This window comes from Panicum hallii, chromosome 5 (genome assembly GCF_002211085.1).
Source record: "Panicum hallii strain FIL2 chromosome 5, PHallii_v3.1, whole genome shotgun sequence".
NCBI classification, from domain to species: Eukaryota; Viridiplantae; Streptophyta; class Magnoliopsida; order Poales; family Poaceae; genus Panicum; species Panicum hallii.
Genome location: NC_038046.1, coordinates 25,636,277 through 25,648,915, shown reverse-complemented (window position 1 = coordinate 25,648,915; position 12,639 = coordinate 25,636,277).

Here is a 12,639-nt window from a genome sequence, read left to right as displayed (position 1 = left end):
TATCGGCTACATTTGCGGGAGCGTAGCGAGACAATTGGATGAACTTGTCCCGATACTCACTCACAGACATAGGCCCCTGTTTCAGCGCAAGGAATTTCTTCTTCTTAAGCTTCATCAGACCCTTAGGTATGTGATGCTCCCGGAACCGATTCCTGAACTCCTGCCAGGTGATGGTGTTGGGGGTGTCGTGGGCTACAGTGTAGGCATCCCACCAATCTGCTGCGGTCACTTCCAACCTGCCCGATGCATAAAGGACATTCTCTCTATCAGTACACTGAGCGATGTTTAGCATTTTCTACACTATCTTGATCCAGTCATCAGCTTCTAGAGGATCAGATGAGTGAGAGAACAAGGGAGGTTTGTGGCTCATGAACTCCCAGTGTCTATCCCTTGCTGGTGGTGGTGGAGGTGGTTGTCACACCCGATTTACAAGGATAGAATTATCAAGATATCACAACACATATCACGAAATAAAAGCGTATAAATTGTAAATGAATTCTTTATTACAACCGAATCAAGAATCGGTTCAAGGAGTGCGGAAGTGTAAATGAATACATGAAGAACAGAGCGCCACAGGGACGTCGGCTGGGAGACAAACGCCTAGAAATCATCGAGTCCGCTGATGTAGTCCTCCACGTCGCCTAGTACTGAGCAGCAGTCGAAGATATCCCAAAAAGAATAGAAGAGTATAGAAGGCAAGTGTGAGTACACAACTTGTACTCAACAAGTATAACACAAACTATGAGGCTCTACGGTTAGCTGACTCAACTGTGTTAGCTTTTAATCTGGGCAAATTTTATTAAAGCTATTTACTACAAGTGGATGAATTACCATAACCCAAGTTACTGAATAATTAATTAAAATTACTCATGAGTCTACTGAAATCCAAGCCAAACCACCAAAGATAAACCCCACAAATCAGACGGAGGATCTGGGCCGCTCATGACCGTGAGCACGGCTAGTATACCAGTTTTACACTCTCGAGAGGTTGCACATCTTTACCCACAAGTTGTGAGCTACGCTAGTTATTCATCACACTTCCTTAGGTGAGATGACTAGTAAGCACACTACGAGTCCCTTACAAAGAACACGTTGGTAAGGTGTAACCGCTAAGGATTTTGGATCAGCAACTATGGAGCAAGCCTCGAGGGGGTACAAGCACATAGCACAGACCAAGCCTCAGAGCGCGAGGGCCATGGAAGCTTACCACCCCTCTAGCACCACAGGTAAGTTATTCCCAAACCAAAATGACCTAATTAATAAGCCAAGACCCTCCCATTCCAGTCTTGTGGTTGCGCGGTTGTCCCAGGTTGTCGCTCTATGAACCGGTCCTTATGAAGAGTGGCCAACCAAGCACTAAGCACCGCGTTGGCCCCCCTAAACCATGTTTCTATAAAAATATATTTTAACGAGACGTGAGCCGCTCAAGCACACAGCACAGAGGGCCACTCTCAGAATCAAGCTGCATATACCATTAATCAAATTTAAGTAAAAAGGACCATAATATGTGAGAGCGTGTAACACCCTAAGGTAATTTCCTCAAATTTTAATTAATTTATTTGGGCTCGAATAAATTTTCCAGGGTTTTCTCTAATTTATCTCGTATTTAAAGTAATTTTATAACGCAAGAAAATAAAATTTATCATAGGATTAAATTGTTTGTGCATTCATGCCGCAGCATTATTTTATTTGTGTTGAGTTCATAGGTTTGAATTCAATTTGCATTTGAATTCAAATAGTTGTTTGAATGTTTGAGTATAGAAAAGGAAAGGGAAAAGAAGGAAAGCAACAAAAGCCCTTGGGCCAGCTCTTCTCCCGGCCCATCTCTTTCCCCCTCTCTCCTCTTTCCCCTCCTTCCCGCGTGGGCCAAACCCGAGCTCCACCCTCCCTCCCTCTCCTTCTCTCACGTGGGCCGCGCCCCGGCCCACCTTTCCCCCCTCAGCCCGAGCGCGCTCGTCCTCTCCCGCTCTCCCCCGTCTCCCTCTGGCGATCGGGACCCACACGTCAGCGCCGGTCCTCCCCTTCTTTCTCTCTTTCCTCTGTTTCCTCCGGCGCTCAACGGCCTCCGAATCCGCCGGCGGTTTTCCCCTCTGGGCCCGCACGCCGAGGCCTCGACGTCCGCCCTTAAGTGGCCCTGCGACCCCCACCCACCGTGCCCTAACCCCGCCGCCACCCAGAACCCTAGCGTTGCCCTTCCCCCGCTCCTCCGCGCCACCTCCCCTCGGCCTCACCGTCGGTAGGTCACCTCGCTGCACCCCAGAGCACCACGTCACCCGCAGTAGCTCCGCGCTGATCCCCGCTAGCTTACCGAGCCGTGCGTTGGAGCTCTGGACCTCAGCATCGCCGGAATCAGGCCTCGACGTCACCGCCGGTGATCTGCTCCGTCTCCCCAATTGCTCGCCGTCGTTGAGTCTTTGGCCGCGCTGATCCCCGCTACACCTCCACAGGACTCCCACGCGACGGACTACGGTGACCCGGAGCTAGGAGAGTCCCGGCAGCACCCCTCCCCGTGAGCACCCGATCCCCTCCGCCGCGGAAGCCCGTCGCCGGCCACCCTCGGCTACAACACCGGCTACCCCAGGCCCCTGGTGAGCACTACACGTTCCCCCGCATCGTATACACTAGATGCCGAAGCCTGGAATCCCTCCTAGCCCCTAGAACGCACGCACACCGGCGTGTTCGCCGCCCCGAGCCGCCCTCGCCGCGGGGATCGCCCACCCGAGCCCCGGTCCGCCACGTTGATAGCCCAGGTGGATTACCCGTACCGCCAGCAATCTCCACGGCTTGATCCCGACCCAAACGAAGCCCGGACGGCCAAGTTTGGTCATCACCGGCGAAGCGCCGCCGCGGAGACAAGCTCCGGCGACCAGCGCCGCCGCCCGAGCGCCCGAGAGCCCCCAACCATCCGATCTAGAGCCCACGCCCAGGATTAGATCGTGCCGGGGTAGCTCTGAGCCGTGCGATTCAGATCCAAGGGACCCAAGCAGCGCGTACCGGTTCGCCGGGATTTTAAATCTCCGCCGTCCAATTCAAATCCGGTGGATCGCGCGAGTTGTAAACCTAGATCCGTTCCCGACCATCCGATCTGGATCCAACGGACGGGATGCACGCGTACCCCTTCGGTTAATGGATCTAATCTCAGCCGCCCGTCTTAGATCTAACGGCCCGGGTTAGAACATACCCTTTCAGCCTTGTCTTTTTGCTAAAGAACCCTCGGGTTTATGGGAAATTAACCCGCCGTCCAGCCGTAGTCAAAAGTATTTACAGAAGGGTCCTTTTATTCCCGTTTAAGCCCCTGTCTTTCCTGGAAATTGAACCCGCAGTCCATCTCTTGAGTTTTTCTCGTGCTAGCCCCTAGATCTAGGCTTTAATTACGTTTAGGTCCCCGGGTTTTGTCCAGAAGCCCCTGGCTGCCCTGTTTTCTTACAATTAGGTCCCTGGCTCCTGTTTTAAGCGCAGTTTTCACGTTTTAGCTCCGTTTTAGGTGTTCTTTGTATGCACGCGATCGTTGTAACGCGTAGATTGGTTCTAGGCTAGTTTCATGTGCTGTTCTGTTGTATTGGTGTACTGTTTTCTTATAGTTTGTTCTTGCTATGCATGTGTGTATGTGTGGGCTATGTTTGATGATCGTGAGTAGACGCGGAGCTTTTGGAGCAGTACCAGGAGCAGTCGTCTTCCGAGCAGTTCGAGCAGCAGCCGGGAGAGTACAAGGAAGGCAAGTATAACATGAACCTCCTATCACTTTTTAATACAATTTCACACTGCATTTTAATACTGTATACCCATAAGGACTTTCCTAGCCACTTTATATCCTACATATATATCCTTTGGGTTGCATTTTGGTTAGTTGTGCTAGGTTGCTGCGCTACAACATATCTTGGTCCTTTTTAATTAATTTGATTAATGGTCTTATGCAACTTAATTCTGGAGCCGACCCTCTGTGCTGTGTGCTTGAGTGGTTTGTGCGTCCTTAAAAATATGTTTTTGTAGAAACATGGTTTAGGGGGCCAGCACGGTGCTTAGTGCTTGGTTGGCCACTCTCCATAAGGACCGGTTCATAGAGCGACAACCTGGGACAACCGCGCAACCACAAGACTGGTATGGGACGGTCTTGACTTACTAATTAGGTCATTTTGGTTCGGGAGTAACTTACCTGCGTGGGCAAGAGGGGTGGTAAGCTTCAATGGTCCCTGCTCCTCCGGCTTGGTCTGTGCTGTGTGTCTTGTACCCCCGGAGGTGGGCTCCATCGTTGCTGATCCAGAATCCTTAGCGGTTACACCTTACCAACGTGATCCTTTGTAACGGTCTCGTAGTGTGCTTGCTAGCCATCACACCTAAGGAAGTGTGATGAACAACTAGCGTAGCTCACGACTTGTGGGTAAAGTTGTGCAACCTCTCGAGAGTGTAAAACTGATATATCAGCTGTGCTCACAGTCATGAGCGGCCCAGATCCTCCGTCTGATTAGTGGGGTTATCAACCTTTGGCGAGGGCGATTCCCCGGGTGGTTTTGGTTTGGATGGTTCTCAGTAGTTCTTAATTAATATTGATTAATTCTTATGCAATTTGGGTTATGGTAACTCATCCACTTGTAGTAATTAGCTTTAATAAAATTTGCCAAGATTAAAAGCTAATGCAGTTGAGTCAGCTAACCTTAGAGCCTCATACTCGTGTTATACTTGTTGAGTACTAGTTTGTACTCACACTTGCCTCTCTACTCTTCTGTTCTCCTTTGGATATCTTCGACTGCTGCTCAGTGCCCGGCAACGTGGAGGACTACGTCAGCGGCTTCAACGACTTCTAGGCGTTTGTCTCCCAGTCGACGTCCCTGTGGCGCCCAGCTCTTCCTGTATCTCTTTTATACGCTTCCGCAACTCTTGAACCGATTCTTGATTCGGTTGTAATAAAATAATTCATTATGATTTATTTACGATTTATATTAATGTTATTCCTGACATGTGTTGTGATATCTTGATAATCTGTTGTATATATGCGTGACTTGATCCTGGCGCATATATGATTGCTCGATTTATGTTCTTATAAATTGGGTGTGACAGAGCGTAGCACCTAGCACAACTTAACCAAAATGCAACCCGAGGTATTTATATATAAAGGATAAAAGTGGCTAGGAAATCCTTATAGGCACACAGTATTAAAATGCAGTATGAAAATGTATTTAAAAGTGATAGGATGTTCATGTTATACTTGCCTTCCTCAAAGTTCTCCTGCTGCTGCTCAAAGGGCTCTGAAGAAGGTGGCTCCTGGTACTCCTCCAGTGGCTTAACGTCTACTCACCAAAAACATGACCCACATATGCACATACATGCAAACAATGGAAAAATATAAGAAATAGTACAACCATATAATAAAACAGCACATAAAATTGAGCTAAAGCTATTCTACGCGTTACAGCGATCGCGTGGTGCAAAAACCACTTAAAACGGAGTTAAGACATGAAAACTAGGGCTAAAACAGGATCTAGGGGCTTAACTGCGAGAAAACTGAAGTTTCCAGGGGGTTCTACGTAACCACCAGGTACTAAAATGTAATTAACCTATAAACTTTGGGGTTAGACTGCAAAACTACGCGTCCAGGGATGGCGGACCCTATTTTTAGAAAGCTCAGGGGCTTTGGTGCAAAAATAGGGGCTTAACTGGAATTACTTTTGAACTAACGTGGACTGCGGGTTGATTTCAAGGAAACTCAGGGTCTCTTTAGCAAAACTGCCAGGCTGAAGAGGTATCTTCTTATCTGTGCCGTCGGATCTGGATCGGACGGTTTGGACCCGATCTGGATCGGACGGTCCGATCTGGAGGTGGTGGTTCGGACGGTCCAATCTGAACGGTAGGTCGGACGGTCCGATCTGATCACGGTGGATCAGACGGTCCGATCTAGACGATGGATCGGACAGTCCGATCTAGGCGGGGAATCTGGTCCGCTGGATCTGGATCTAACGGCTCGAGTTTAAAAGGGAGGGCGAACTGGTACGCGGGGCAAGGGAGAGGTCCAATCCGTTGGATCTGGATCTAAGGGCTGGGATTTGATGAGGTTTAGATCTAATCGTGGGTGTTCACTTCGGATCGGGCGGTTCAGGATGGATCGGGCTGCGGCCGGCGGCGGGGGTCGCTGGAGCAGAGCTTCCGTGGCGGCGCCGCGCTGGGAACTCGTCGAAGTTCACCGAATTCAGTGCTCCTAGGGTCAAATCGAGCGGGGCTTGGGTCTGTCGTGATCAGCGTGACATGCGTGATCCACCTGGGGCACTTTCTGGCCCTGGCGGGGCTCGGGGTTGTGTGCGCGGCGGTGGAGGCGGGTCGGCGCGGCGGCGCTCACCGGTGTGCGGTGTTCCAGCTGCAGGAACGGCCTACGGTCTACAACATCTAGCGCAAAAGGGACAGGAGAGGACGCTGGTGCTCACCGAGGGCTCAGATTGGCCGGAGAAGCAGTACAGGGGGGTCGACGTCGATGGCGGGCGGTGGAGATGAGGTGGCGCTCGTGGAGAGGACTGCTGCAGGGGTTCTCCGAGCTCCTGGGCTCCACAGGTCTACCCGTGGTGTTCCTGCGGAGGTGATACTGGGGTCAAGAAGGTCGGGGAACCACTGACGGTGAGGAAACAAGGTGGCGGAGCAACTCACCGGCGGCGGTCCTCGGTGCAATTCTGGTGCTACACGGGTCGGGGTCGCGGGTGGCGAGCTTGGGGAACTTCCTGGAGGTGAGGCGGGGTGGGGCTTTTGCGGGGTTTGGCTGTGGCTGTGGTGCAGAGGTGCGGCGAGACCACGGCGGAGCAGGGGCTCTACACGGCGGAGCAAGGCGGGGATGGCGCTAAGGTTTGGGGCGTCGGCCACGGGATAGGGGATAAGGGCGCAGGGGGGTTGGGGGATCCTATTTGTTGGGCGGTGGGGCATCCTCGGTGTGCGGGCCCAGCGCCGAGGCTCGCCGGAGATCTCGGGTGGCCGTTGCGCGTCGGGGAAGAAGGAGAAGAGGGGGAAAGGGAGCTGACGAGCGGGGCCAAGTGGTCAGAGGGAGAGAGAGAGAGAGCGCGTGTGCTGCGCTGGCGGGTGAGGAGAGGGGCGCTGACAGGTGGACCCCACGCGCTAGGGAGAGGGCGCTCGTGCGGCGCTGCTAGGCCGGGACAGGCTGGGCCGGGGAAGGAACGTGGGCCGGCTGGGAAGAAAAGAAGTGGCGGGCCGCGCGAGGGAGATCGGGCCGCTGGGCTGGCCTGCTTTCCTATTTCTTTTCCTTTTCTTTTCCAAACCAACTCAAATCTATTTGAATTCAAATCAAATTTGAATTCAACTCCTATGCACTCAACCAAATAAAACTTATGCACCAGCATGAATGCACAAACATGTTGAACTAAATTAAAATTTTAATTCCTTATAAAATAAATTACAATTAAATGCAAACTGACAAAGAAAAACCTTAGAAACTTTATTAAGGCCAACTAAATTTTAGGGTGTTACAAACCTACCCCCCTTACAGGAATCTCGTCCCGAGATTCAGATAGGCTAGCTAGCAAAGAAATCGGTGTATATCTTCCTCAGCTCATCTTCTCGCTCCCAAGTAGCCTCATCCTCTGTGTGATGACTCCACTGAACACGGCACATCTTGATCTTCTTGTTCCTGGTAACTCTTTCAGACGTCTCCAGAATCTTCACTGGATGCTCGGTGTAGCTCAGATCATCCTGCACTTCCAACCCTTCCAACGGTGCTTGCTCTTCCGGCACTCTCAAGCACTTCTTCACCTGAGATACATGGAAGACATCATGCACTCTTGAGAGATTGGGAGGTAACTCCAAACGGTATGCTACCTCACCCTTCCGTTCCAACACCTTGAACGGACCGATGTATCTAGGGGCTAACTTCCCCTTCACATTAAACCAGCGGATTCCTCTCATCGGCGAGACCTTCAGATACATATTGTGGCAGAACCAACTCGAATTACACTGGCTCAAGTACGTGAGTCCACTTCTGCGGGCTCCGACGTGCTTCAAACGGTATAATCCCTTGGCCTGTCGGGTAACGTCCCGATAAACCACCGAATGCAGGATCGAACAAGGTACCCCGCACGAAGGCGAGTCCAGAGATACAAATGCCATCACATTTTACATCATAGGCAGATATATTACATGAGTGTTTAAAAGTAACATAACCTTCCCAACCGGGGAAATTATTACATCACAGACATAAGTTTTAGGTTAAGCAGCGGAATTTAAAGTACGGTATTGTACACGTCGTCAGTGCAGATGTCATGCTTGCCCTTGCATGACATCACTCGGAGGGGTCTGCGTTGGCCGAGGACGGGTCCCACTCCACGGACCAACCATCAGGCAGAGGATAGGGCCATGGTACAGGCAGAGCTAAGTCATCAGGAGGATTACCTGAACAAAAGTTACAAGGCAAGGCTGAGTATTCTAAAACTCAGCAAGGCTTACCCGTTCATGGTAGCGCAGGGCAGGTCTGGCGCACAGGAGCAGTGCTGGGGGAGAAAGAGGAGCAGGGGCGGTGCAGCTGGTGGTGCACAGGAGCAAGCACGACAGCAGGAGGCAGCGCAGGGGGTTGGGCGACGGTGGCACAGGCCTGGGCAAAGGAGACGGCAGCAGCATCTGTTCGAGGATGTGAAGGAAGAAGGAGAGCAGGAGCGCGAGGGAAATCTAGGGCCGGCTACGTGGGCAGCAGGGACGCGATGCGGAGGCTAGGGTTACGCGAGAATTTATAGGGCACATAGGAGCCGACGCAGGGGAGAAAATTAGGGCCGGCTACCGGGGAACAAGAGGTGCAAGACACATTTAAATAGACCTGCAGATATCATGCTGGACTCCAACTCGAACGAGGATAAGGACACGGCGGCGCATCAAGCTGGGACTCGTTCTTTAGTCTAGATTGCCCACGGGAGGCGAGATTGGGCTGACCAGCGGGTCCCACAATTTAACAAGCAGGGGACCGATGCGAGGTCGAGGGATTCGGTTATGGGCCGAAACAGGATCGGGTGAGGTCTGAACACGAAAACAAGCTGATAGGGCTGGTTGAACGTGAACCATTTATTCGGTAACGCGAAAAGAGGAGAAAAGGATCAGGCCGAGTCGTTGGGGCTGACGGTGAGCGAACATCGTCGGAAAAACACTGAAGACGAGCCACGCGGCGTCGTTTTCGAGCATGACTTGATCGGGAAAAACGGTTAGAGGATCGGGAGCTCGATGGGACATCTTAAAGTTTCAGAGAGGACAAGGTTAAAAGGATATACAACAAAGATACGGCTCGGTCCGACTGCGATGAAAATCAAAATAGAAATATTTTCCAGAACATATTTTAAGTTCAAAATAAATCTGGAAAAGTCCAGTTGAATATTTCAAACCAAGAAAAATATATCCGGAAGAATCCCAAAAATTTCCAAGGAAAATCGGGAGGTAAATTTAGGACACGAGGAATCCAAATAGAATATTTGGACTTCATGAAAAAGAATTTTAGAGCTTTCCAAATAATAAAATAAATGGTTCTAGCTCTTGGATAAATAAAATAATTTCTAGATAGACCTTTAAAATTCGCGGAAAATCCTATTGATAGATGAACAAATTGTAAGAGATAGTCACATCCTAAAATTAAATATTTTAGGGTGTGACAGTCCCTGCCCGACCTTGGCGACGGCCGGCCGGTCGGCTTTGGTGGCGTTCTCGCCGGCGGCGAGCTTTCCGGCGAGGAGGATGGGCTAAGCATGATCTACGGGACTCGGTGAGTACACAGGAAGGGGATACGCTTGAAGAGTGGCAGTAGAACTTGGCCGTCGACGAGAAGGTGCGGCGGCCGTGGCGGCGCATCGCCGTTCCCGACGAAGGGCCAGCGAACATGGAGGTCAAACACGCGCACGAGCACCGGTGTACTACGGGGAGTCGATCTGTATACCTGAGTGGGCTGGAGACCCCGTGAAGGGAGCTGTCGATGACGGAGTCGAGCTCGGGCGGCTCCGGTGACCGGCGGCTCGGGGAGAGGGAAAATCCGGTGAAGGAAGGGTGGGAATTGGACTAGATCAAGTCGAGGAGCTGGGAAAGGAGGTGGAGAAGCAATTGGCCAAGCAAATTTGAGAGGGGTAGCGCGAGTGTGGAGTATTCCGATGAGAAGCACTGCGGCGGCTCGGTGTCGCGAGGAAGAAGATATGGCAATGCAGCTAAAGGAAGGGGAAATGGGATTGGGTTTGTGACAACGTTTGCTTTGCAGAAGCGAAGGAAAAGGAAGTAAAAAGGAATGGGCACGGCTGTGCACAGAACGGTGGGCGGCGAGGTGGCGGCCGGCGAGCGCTTCGGGAGCACCGTGGTGCGCGCGCGGGAGGACACCGGGGAAGGGCTACAACAGCGGCAGGAGTAGGGGGGACGCGTGGAGAGAAAGTGGGCAGAAGCTGAACGGCGGCGAGGGCAGGGCAGTGGCCAGGGGAGCAGCACTGACGGCGGAGCAGAGAAGACAAGGAAGAAACAGAGCAGAGCAGGTGCTTGGGGAAGAAGAAGAGAGGGGAGGGGGTCCAGGGACCTGTTTGCAAAACTCAAGAATTACAGGGACTCTTCAGTAATCTAATTTTTCCACTGATCTAGGGGTTTTCTGAGAAAAAGCCCAACATGAAAGTTGTAGAGTTTTTCAAGCTCTATATTTTAGCTTTAAGGCTCAAATCCAAAAACTCAAAGTTGGCAGTATTACTTGTTGAATTTTGAACAAGGTAAAATTTAAATTACCCTTGTCCTTACCAAACGAGATTTTAATCAAATTTTTGATACATTTGCAAATATCCACGAAATGTCATGATGACAAATACTTTTACAAAGAGGCCCTCAGGTAACATGAAAGTTACTTTTATCCCCTAGTTATTTGCATAAAAGACCCTATAGCTTATGTTTATTTACAGATAGGTCCTTACACTTACTTAGGGGCTTATTTTCTTTGTGATAGCATAAAATTTTTTTGCACCTAACATTATATTTATCCTAGATTTCAAGGTTATTTGCCAAACCACCCATCATACACTTAAGGGCCTATATTATATAGAAATTACAAACATACCCTTAGCCCTTGGTACTACCCATAACAAACATGCCTACTCCACACTAGAGTTTAGAGTCTATATCCCTTATTACCTGAATGTCACACACATGATAGTCCACCGTAAAGGTCAAATCCCGTTGACGGATATCCGCATAGCTCTTCTGATGAGTCTGTGCAACCCTCAGATTCTCTCGTACCTGCTGTACCAGCTGTTCTGCATCCTCAATAATATCCGGACCGAACACCTGACTCTCGCCAATCTAATCCCAATACAGCGAAGTTCTACACTTCCGACCGTACAGGGCCTCGAAAGGAGATTTCTTCAGACTGGCCTGATAGCTATTGTTGTATGAAAACTCTGCAAACGGCAGGCATTTATCCCAGCTGGTACCATACTGAATAGAGCAGGCTCGAAGCATATACTCCAACACTTGGTTGGTTCTCTCTGTCTGCCCATCTGTCTGAGGATGATAGGCGGTACTGAAGCGTAGCTTCGTATCCAACGAATCATGTAACTGCTCCCAAAACCATGAAGTGAACTGAGATCCTCGGTCAAATATGATCTTCTTCGGAACACCATGCAGACAGACAATCCTGGAGATGTACAACTCTGCGAGTCTAGCACCGGAGTAAGTAGTGTTCACTGGAATGAAGTGGGCAACCTTCGTCAATCGATCCACTACTACCCATATAGAGTTGTACCCTTTCTGAGTACGAGGCAATCCAACAATGAAGTCCATAGTGATCTCCTCCCACTTCCACTCTGGAATCTTCAACGGCTACAATAGACCTGCTGGCCTTTGATGCTCTGCCTTGACACGCTGGCAGGTGTCATAGATAGCCACGTACTCTGCAACGGAATGCTTCATCCTATACCACCAAAATCGTTCTTTGAGGTCATAATACATCTTCGTGCTGCCCAGATGAATGGAATATGCGGTATCATGAGCCTCACTCAAAATCACTTCCTAAGATCCTTCACATCTGGCACACATATCCGGCCCTTGTACCACAAGGTACCCTGATCATCCTCTCTGAAATGAGGTGCTTTGCCAATCTTGAGCAGTTCACGGAGCTCCTGCACCTTCTTATCTTCGTTCTGATGCTGCCTGATCTCTGCCTCTAGAGTGGGTTCTGCCTCGAATGATGCACTCGAGGTGTAATGCAAGAAACCCAGACTCAACTGCTCAAACTCCTCACATAACTCCTGAGGCATCTAAAAAGCCATGGCCATGTTGGCATAACTCTTCCTGCTTAGAGCATCTGCTACAACATTGGCCTTGACCGGATGATAGTGAATCTCCAGGTCATAATCCTTGACTAACTCTATCCATCTTTTCTGCCGCATGTTCAGCTCACTCTGAGTGAAAATGTACTTGAGGCTCTTGTGATCGGTGTAAATGTCACACCTCTGCCCAAACAAGTAATGCCTCCATATCTTCAGAGCATGCACAACTACGGCTAACTCCAGATCATGAGTGGGATAATTCATCTCGTGCCAGCGCAACTGCCGTGAAGCATAAGCTATAACTCTGCCTTTCTGCATCAGGACGCAACCAAGACCATCCCTCGAAGTATCACAATACACTGTGAACCTCTTGCTCTGGTCTGACAGAGTA